The sequence below is a fragment of the Papaver somniferum genome, chromosome 5, assembly GCF_003573695.1.
Source record: "Papaver somniferum cultivar HN1 chromosome 5, ASM357369v1, whole genome shotgun sequence".
Taxonomy (NCBI): Eukaryota; Viridiplantae; Streptophyta; class Magnoliopsida; order Ranunculales; family Papaveraceae; genus Papaver; species Papaver somniferum.
This window is the reverse complement of record NC_039362.1, coordinates 31,909,471-31,918,962: the sequence shown is the minus strand read 5'-3', so window position 1 is coordinate 31,918,962 and position 9,492 is coordinate 31,909,471. Positions and strand designations below refer to the sequence as shown.

Genomic DNA, 9,492 nt, shown 5'->3' with positions numbered 1-9,492 from the left:
ATTGGCAACGGTTGCTGGCTTATTTGTAAAAAAAAATAGAATACGTTATAAAGAATTAATTGGTCGGTTGGATATTCGGGAGCCAAAGACTAGTTAAGTTAATTTGAAGCTTTAGTTTGAATTATTTGATTTATTAGATCTTGAATTTTTATGAACTTTGTTTCGTTTTCAGCAATTCATGGAATAATGAATCGGGGAAAAAATATGACTGTATCAGCTACAAGAAAAGACCTCATGATAGTCAATATGGGTCCTCACCACCCATCGATGCATGGCGTTCTTCGACTCATCATTACTCTAGATGGTGAAGACGTTATTGACTGTGAACCTATATTGGGTTATTTACACAGAGGGATGGAAAAAATAGCGGAAAACCGAACAATTATACAATATCTGCCTTATGTAACGCGTTGGGATTATTTAGCTACTATGTTTACCGAGGCAATAACGGTAAATGGACCAGAACAGTTAGGAAATATTCAAGTTCCTAAAAGAGCCCGTTATATCAGAGTAATTATGTTGGAACTGAGTCGTATAGCCTCTCATTTATTATGGCTTGGCCCTTTTATGGCGGATATAGGTGCGCAGACTCCTTTCTTCTATTTTCAGAGAGAGAGAATTGATATATGATCTATTTGAAGCTGCCACAGGTATGCGAATGATGCATAATTATTTTCGTATCGGAGGAGTAGCTGCTGATCTACCTCATGGCTGGATAGATAAATGTTTAGATTTCTGCGATTATTTTTTAACCGGGGTTGCTGAATATCAAAAGCTTATTACGCGAAATCCTATTTTTTTAGAACGCGTTGAGGGGGTAGGCGTTGTTGGTGGAGAGGAGGCAATAAATTGGGGTTTATCAGGGCCAATGCTACGAGCTTCCGGAATACAATGGGATCTTCGGAAAGTCGATCATTATGAGTGTTACGACGAGTTTGACTGGGAAGTACAATGGCAAAAAGAAGGGGATTCATTAGCCCGTTACTTAGTCCGAATCGGTGAAATGACAGAATCCATAAAAATAATTCAACAAGCTTTGGAAGGAATTCCGGGAGGGCCCTATGAAAATTTAGAAGCCCGACGCTTTGATAAAGCAGGGGATTCTGACTGGAATGATTTTGACTATAGATTTATTAGTAAAAAAACATCTCCCACTTTTGAATTGTCAAAACAAGAACTTTATGTGAGAGTAGAAGCCCCAAAGGGGGAATTGGGAATTTTTCTGATAGGGGATCATAGTGCTTTTCCTTGGAGATGGAAAATTCGTCCTCCGGGTTTTATCAATTTGCAAATTCTTCCTCAGTTAGTTAAAAGAATGAAATTGGCGGATATTATGACGATACTAGGTAGTATAGATATCATTATGGGAGAAGTTGATCGTTAATATGATAATTGATACGACAGAATTACAGGCTATCAATTCTTTTTTCAGATTGGAATCCTTAAAGGGGGTCTATGGTCTTATATGGTTGCTTGTCCCTATTTTTACTCCTGTATTGGGAATCACGATAGGAATACTAGTTATTGTGTGGTTAGAAAGAAAAATATCTGCGGGGGTACAACAACGTATTGGACCCGAATACGCGGGTCCTTTGGGAATTCTTCAAGCTCTAGCAGACGGGACAAAATTACTTTTTAAAGAGGATCTTCTCCCATCTAGAGGGGATATTCTTTTATTCAGTCTCGGACCCTCTATAGCAGTCATATCCATTTTACTAAGTTATTCAGTAATTCCTTTTGGATATCGTCTTGTTTTAGCTGATCTCAGTATAGGTGTTTTTTTATGGATTTCTATTTCAAGTATTGCTCCTATTGGACTTCTTATGTCAGGATATGGGTCAAATAATAAATATTCTTTTTTGGGTGGTCTACGAGCTGCTGCTCAATCGATTAGTTATGAAATACCATTAACTCCATGTGTGTTATCAATATCTCTACGTGCGATTCGTTGGGGCATGAACTTTTACCTAATTTTTTCTAGGAAAGAAGTTGAATGGAGTGAATAGAGATCCTCGTTTTTTTATTCGTCATTCGGGGTGATGACCTAAACCAGATAGTTATATGAGTGAAACAAAACAGCTTCTAAATTAGCTGTAAAAAGGTTGAGACTCATTCCCTATGTACAAGAGTTAAGCAAAAAAAGAGAAATTACCCCAAGGTTGGTTGATTAGTCATCACGGTTTGAAGCGGGTAGAAAAGATCAACTGGCTAGAGTTTTGTTTTAACTATTCTATTATATTGTATGTATTACCATACCGGGGATCGAGCAAAAATGAGTGGACGGTTAGGAACACCAAAATACACAAAGGATTAGTAACGGAGATAATGTAAGTTACCAAAAAAGGTATTTCTGCATAAACGGAATCATAATGGGGCTTTAAGTTGGTAGAAACGATAAAGTAGTACTTCCCCACGATCCCGATCCCGAGTATGGTCCTATCCACAGGTGAAATAAATAATTATCAGGAACGAAGTAATCCTTTTTTTTTGAGCCCACTTTTACTTTTCTTAGAAAGAAGAATAGGAACGAAATAAATAGGTTGAAATGCCTACTTAGACAACGAGTATTTTATTCAAGGATTAAGTTATTACTGAATAAAGACAAACTTAAATTATAAAGGATAAGATCAATTCGGAAGCACCCTTTTTTCTATTATAGCAGACGGAATTGCATTGGTTTAATTTGTGACTCCTCGATACATCTTGATTCTATCTAACACATATCGAGATAATACCGAACCAGTCCTTAGATTTAGTTAAGGCCATCGAGGAGCCGTATGAGGCTGAAGTCTCATGTACGGTTCTGCAATAGCGATGGAAGCAGTGATGTTATCACCTACTATAATTATCTAACAGTTCAAGTACAGTTGATATAGTTGAGGCGCAGTCAAAATATGGTTTTTGGGGGTGGAATCTGTGGCGTCAACCTATAGGTTTTGCAGTTTTTGTAATTTCTTCCCTAGCAGAATGTGAGAGGTTACCCTTTGATTTACCAGAAGCCGAAGAAGAATTAGTAGCAGGTTATCAAACCGAATATTCAGGTATAAAATTTGGTTTATTTTATGTTGCTTCCTATCTAAATCTACTATTCATTTGTAACAGTTCTTTATTTAGGGGGTTGGGAATCTTTCTCTTCCGTACATATTTCTTCCTCATTTCGAAATTTCTGAAGTGGGTGGAGTTTTTGGAATGACAATTGGTATTTTTATTACATTAGCTAAAGCTTTTTGTTCCTGTTCATTCCTATTACAACAAGATGGACTTTACCTAGGATGAGAATGGATCAACTATTAAATCTTGGGTGGAAGTTTCTTTTACCTATTTCTCTAGGGAATCTATTATTGACAACTTCTTTCCAACTCTTTTCACTCTAAGAGCATACGATATTCTATTCTCTATTTAGAACTTCTCTCAAACAAGAGAAAGAAACTTAAAATTATTCATAGATATTCACGATATGCTCCCTATGGTAACTGGGTTCATTAATTATGGTCAACAAACAGTAAGAGCTGCAAGATATATTGGTCAAAGTTTCATGATTACCTTATCCCACACGAATCGTTTACCCGTAACTATTCAATATCCTTATGAAAAATTGATCACATCAGAGCGTTTCCGCGGTCGAATCCACTTTGAATTTGATAAATGCATTGCTTGTGAAGTATGTGTTCGTGTATGCCCTATAGATCTGCCCGTAGTTGATTGGAAATTGGAAACGGATATTCGAAAAAAGCGATTGCTTAACTATAGTATTGATTTTGGAATCTGTATTTTTTGTGGGGCGTCGAGTATTGTCCAACAAACTGTTTATCAATGACTGAAGAATATGAACTTTCTACATATGATCGTCACGAATTGAATTATAATCAAATTGCTTTGGGTCGGTTACCAATGACAGTAATTGGAGATTACACGATTCGAACCATTATGAATTCTACTCAAATAAAAAAAGCCACGGGTAAACTCCTTGATTCAAGAACTATTACCGATTACTAAGATTCCGTTTTAATCTAAAGGAGCGGAGCTTCTTTATTTTGTTCGGTTAATAACTAAAAAAAAACGCGCTCTTATTGATTGGTGATTTGCGAGAATCACGGCTTACTATTCGCGAGAATTTCTATAATAAGCAATCGGATAGAGAAATGGAATGAATTAATCTATCTACATCAACCCACACCCCGTATAGGATTAAATTAAATAAGTAACTTATCATAAAAATAGGGTAACTTCTTTTTCTGGTCTAGTCAATAAGATTATGAAACATTTCGACTTATTTATCTCTTATTTTACATATAATGGATTTAACTGGACCAATACATGATTTTCTTTTAGTTTTTTTGGGATTGGGTCTTATAGTAGGAGGTCTAGGAGTGGTATTACTTACTAATCCTATTTTTCTGCCTTTTCATTGGGATTGGTTCTTGTTTGTATATCCTTATTTCATATTCCATCGAATTCCCATTTTGTAGCTGCTGCACAACTCCTTATTTATGTGGGAGCCATAAATGTCTTAATTATATTCGCTGTTATGTTCATGAACGACTCAGAATATTACAATGATTTCAGTCTTTGGACTGTTGGGGATGGGGTAACTTCACTGGTTTGTACAAGTATTTTTGTTTCACTAATAACTACTATTCCAGATACGTCATGGTACGGGGTTATTTGGACTACAAGATCAAACCAGATTTTGGAGCAAGATTTGATAAATAAAGGTCAACAAATCGGGATTCATTTATCAACTGATTTTTTTCTTCCTTTTGAGCTTATTTCTATAATTCTTTTAGTTTCTTTGATAGGTGCAATTGCTATGGCTCGTCAGTAATAAATTAAATACCGAGAAAAAAGAATTATTTTGTTCTGGCTTAGCCTATCCATTTTCCTTCAATTCCATGGTCAGATTTTTCAGGTATAAAATGTAAATTTTTTCTTTTAGTTCAATCTATTAACAATATCTTCCTTAGTTCTGTACTTGTTAGATTCGAGTCAACCAAATTCGTTAAGGTTGAATTGTTGTTCATATTGAAATTAAAGAAATTCAGATTGAGGAGGGTTTGGTTAATGCTGCTTGAACATGAACTTGTTTTGAGTGCCTATTTATTTTCTATTGGTATTTATGGATTGATCACAAGTCGAAATATGGTTAGAGCACTTATGTGTCTTGAGCTTATATTGAATGCAGTTAATATGAATTTCGTAACATTTTCTGATTTATTTGATAGTCGTCAATTAAAAGGAGACATTTTTTCCATTTTTGTTATAGCTATTGCAGCCGCTGAAGCAGCTATTGGGCCAGCTATTGTTTCGTCCATTTATCGTAACAAAAATCAATTCGTATCAATCAATCGAATTTGTTGAATAAATAATGGTAATTAGATTAATGTGTTAATCATACAAATAACGAATAAAATATTTATCAATGCAAATTAATATTATATACGACAGAAGCGACTATGTTTGCTAAAGAGTAATAAATCAAAGTATCTTGGCCCTCTCTCCTGACCAAATATAGAAGTTAATTTTTTAGAAAACAATTTTGGTTAATTATTGATTCGTCTGGTGTCTACAATATATGATTCCGTTTTTTTACTAGATCGAAAATTTATGATGTTCAAAAAGTGGATAGATCCAATGTCACATTCAGTAAAGATTTATGATACATGCATAGGGTGCACTCAATGTGTACGAGCCTGCCCCACAGATGTATTAGAAATGATACCTTGGGACGGATGTAAAGCTAAGCAAATAGCTTCTGCTCCAAGAACAGAAGACTGTGTGGGTTGTAAGAGATGTGAATCCGCTTGTCCAACAGATTTCTTGAGTGTCCGAGTTTATTTATGGCATGAGACAACTCGCAGCATGGGTCTAGCTTATTGATACGTTCCAGAAAGCTTAACTTGAATCCATTTTTTTATCTTTACCGACAAAACCCCGTGCTCGAAATAGGCTATTTTCTCGAGTAGGGGGTTTTCTGGTCAAAGTGTATCTTATCTTGTCTTTACTACGAATTTTTTTCCTTGGTTAACAATAATTGTTGTTTTGCCGATATTCGCGGGTTTTTCCATTTTCTTTCTCCCTCATAGAGGAAATAAGGTCATCCGATGGTATACTATATCTATATGCCTATTGGAACTACTTCTAACGACCTATGTATTCTGTTATCATTTCCAATTGGACGATCCATTAATTCAATTAGAACAGGATTTTAAATGGATTAATTTTTTGATTTTCACTGGAGACTCGGAATCGATGGAATTTCCATAGGACCCATTTTATTGACGGGATTCATCACAACTTTAGCTACTTTAGCGGCCCGGCCAGTTACTCGGGATTCACGACTGTTCCATTTCTTAATGTTAGCAATGTACAGCGGTCAAATAGGACCTTTTTCTTCTCGAGATCTTTTACTTTTTTTTATCATGTGGGAGTTAGAATTAATTCCTGTTTACCTACTTTTATCCATGTGGGGGGGGGGGGGGGGGGAAGAAGCGTTTGTACTCAGCTACAAAGTTTATTTTGTACACTGCAGGGGGTTCTATTTTTCTCTTAATGGGAGTTCTTGGTATGGGTTTATATGCTTCTAACGAACCAACATTGAATTTCGAAACATTAGCGAATCAATCATATCCTGTGGCATTAGAAATAATATTCTATTTTGGTTTTCTTATTGCTTATGCTGTCAAATCACCGATTATACCTCTACATACATGGTTACCAGATACCCACGGAGAAGCACATTACAGTACATGTATGCTTCTAGCCGGAATCTTATTAAAAATGGGAGCATATGGGTTGGTTCGGATCAATATGGAATTATTACTCCATGCTCATTCCCTTTTTTCTCCCTGGTTGATTATTGTAGGCACAGGGCAAATAATCTATGCAGCTTTAACATCTCCTGGGCAACGCAATTTAAAAAAGAGAATAGCCTACTCTTCCGTATCTCATATGGGTTTTACAATTATAGGAATAGCCTCCGTAACCGATATGGGACTCAACGGGGCCATTTTGCAAATAATTTCTCATGGATTTATTGGTGCGGCGCTTTTTTTCTTGGCAGGAACGAGTTATGATAGAATACGTCTCGTTTATCTCGACGAAATGGGTGAATATCGATTCTATCTGAACTGCTCATTTTAAGTAATATCGATTATATTACTTAAAACTGCTAATCCATCATGCAGAACTTTCCACACAAATGTTTCAATCTTTGGTTAAAACTACTATCTGAGGCATTAAACCATGATGTATGTTTTTCAGATTACTCATTATATCGACAAAAGGGTAATCGGGTGCTATTGTGGTGAGTAGATTTTGTAATTGTGAGAACTGTACATACTGAATAAATTGCAATGCGCTATAATACCCCACTTCGTTATTCTAGCCACTTGAATAACGTAATACGAGAGTCACAATCATGCTCTTTTACTGATAGTTTGTGAAATTTATGCAGGGTAGCATAACTGCGTTTTTGGTGGCGATTTGAATTCAAAGAAGATAAGTGAAGTAATAGAGGTAAGTTGTCTTCGTAATCATGATGTACCATTTTATCAAACTGTATTAACTCACCACAACAATTGAATCTACTCTAACCTTCAAATTTATCAAATCTTGGAATCCTGTGAACATATATATGAGAATAACAACATTTAAAGAACTAATGGAAAAGTTTCTTCTGTTACTGGTCAAACCCATAATTTAAACCATAAATCAGTTGTATTGTTCGTGAAATAAGTAATAAATTATGGGTATCAAGACGTATCATCAATTACGGAAACAAAACCATAACAAGAAAGATTTAACGTGGTTCGGCACTAACGCCTACGTCCACAAATGAAACCCCGTAGGCTGAATGATATTATTGATTTTCAGTATGATTACTGAGATGATCTCTGTTACATTAGAGTATTGCTATTTGTAGAGTGATAAAAGATAAGTGTTATTGACTGGTTACATGATAAGAAGCATATCTAGATAACTACTTGGATTACACAGTATGTTGGAAGCTTCTCTTGACTTATCTTGATTAAGTCCATGGTATTTAGATTGGTATCAAACTTTATCCTTTTTTCCCGTAAGGTCTTGACTTCACTTGTTGCCTCAGTCATTCACAACATCTTAACCTCGGCTATCTATGTGTGGTACACTCTAATATTCCAATACCCCCTCAAGTTGGACACAGAGAGATTTTGAAGTGTTCAACTTGAACAAATTAAACTGATCGAACAAAACCGATTGCTGCAAACTCCAACTGACAGGAACAACAACATCTTGAATGACGATCTTCAAACTTTGATTAGAACCACGTTACTTGAAACAACATATTGATCTTCAAAACTGTAGTAAGTACTCTTGTTTGCGGGCTCAAAAGGATTAGACTCCTGAAATGCTTTAATGGGATTGTTGTCTTGATTTCTTAACAAGACGAAACATGATAGACGAAACAATAACTTGAACTGATGGTGGTCGTCATTTAAGAAAGTTTGTCAAGTAAAAACAAACTAATAAAAAGATAAACTTGTTAAACTAATAACAAGAATTGAATCAAGAGAAGTCTTCACTTCCTTGAGTTGGCTTTTGAAGGATGATAATTAGCTAAAAAAAGCTTAGATCAGTGAAGTGGGTTGAATCCACAGTGCCAAGCTTAAGTTTAGATTAGGAAATACCATAACAATAAAATGATATTACCGAATCCAAAAAGAGAATTAACTGATCTAAAATACCACAATTATAAAATTGGATTAATGGTCAAAGCCAATAAAGAATGGATATTCAGAAAATAGAATACCATTAGTTTTGGAGTTAGGATATACTTGGCTTAAAAAGAAACAACTTTCAACGGATCAAGTGATCAACTACACATTGAGATCCAAATGAAGCTGAAAATTGGTTGGACTAACAAAAAATTTAGTGACCCAATCAATAAATTATGGGTTTATGAACAACCTGTCAATGAGTTCAGGATGATCTGATACACCGAGCAATAGAATGGCAGAATTATTGATACAATAATTGAGAAATAATTTGCGGTCAGCTCATGCTTAGATGATCTTAATTTTGATGCAGAAACACATTATTTATTTTTTTGTTTAAGACATAAAGATTGTTAAAGAGATGAACAATACATGAATGGAGATATGAGCACATGGAGATATTTGAGCATCCACCGATCTTATATAAGAAGTGAATGTTATACAACCACTTAAGGAGCATCTTTGATGCATACGAAAAAGATGCTGAATAGATCATAGAAAAATTATTAATGATTCAGGATATTAAACAAAAATCATGATATTCCCTGGTGTAGGTTGGGAAAAACGATTTGCTGGTTTTTACGGAATTGAGGAGACGTCCGTGTGGAGACTCCTTGAACCGAGCGAAATGTTGGACCTCACACAGATGCACTGTAAGAAGGGAGTGCTTTAAGTTCGAGAGATCAATCTGTAGGACTCCGGCCTAAACCAAGAACAAAGGTCGTTCCAGAGTCAATTC

The 9,492-nt window shown here is 35.4% G+C and overlaps 1 pseudogene; it reads left to right on the top strand.

Annotated features, from left to right (window-relative positions):
* The first annotated feature begins 9 nt into the window (after positions 1–9).
* LOC113281311 lies at positions 10–4,017 on the top strand (annotated as a pseudogene).
* The last annotated feature ends 5,475 nt before the right edge of the window (positions 4,018–9,492 follow it).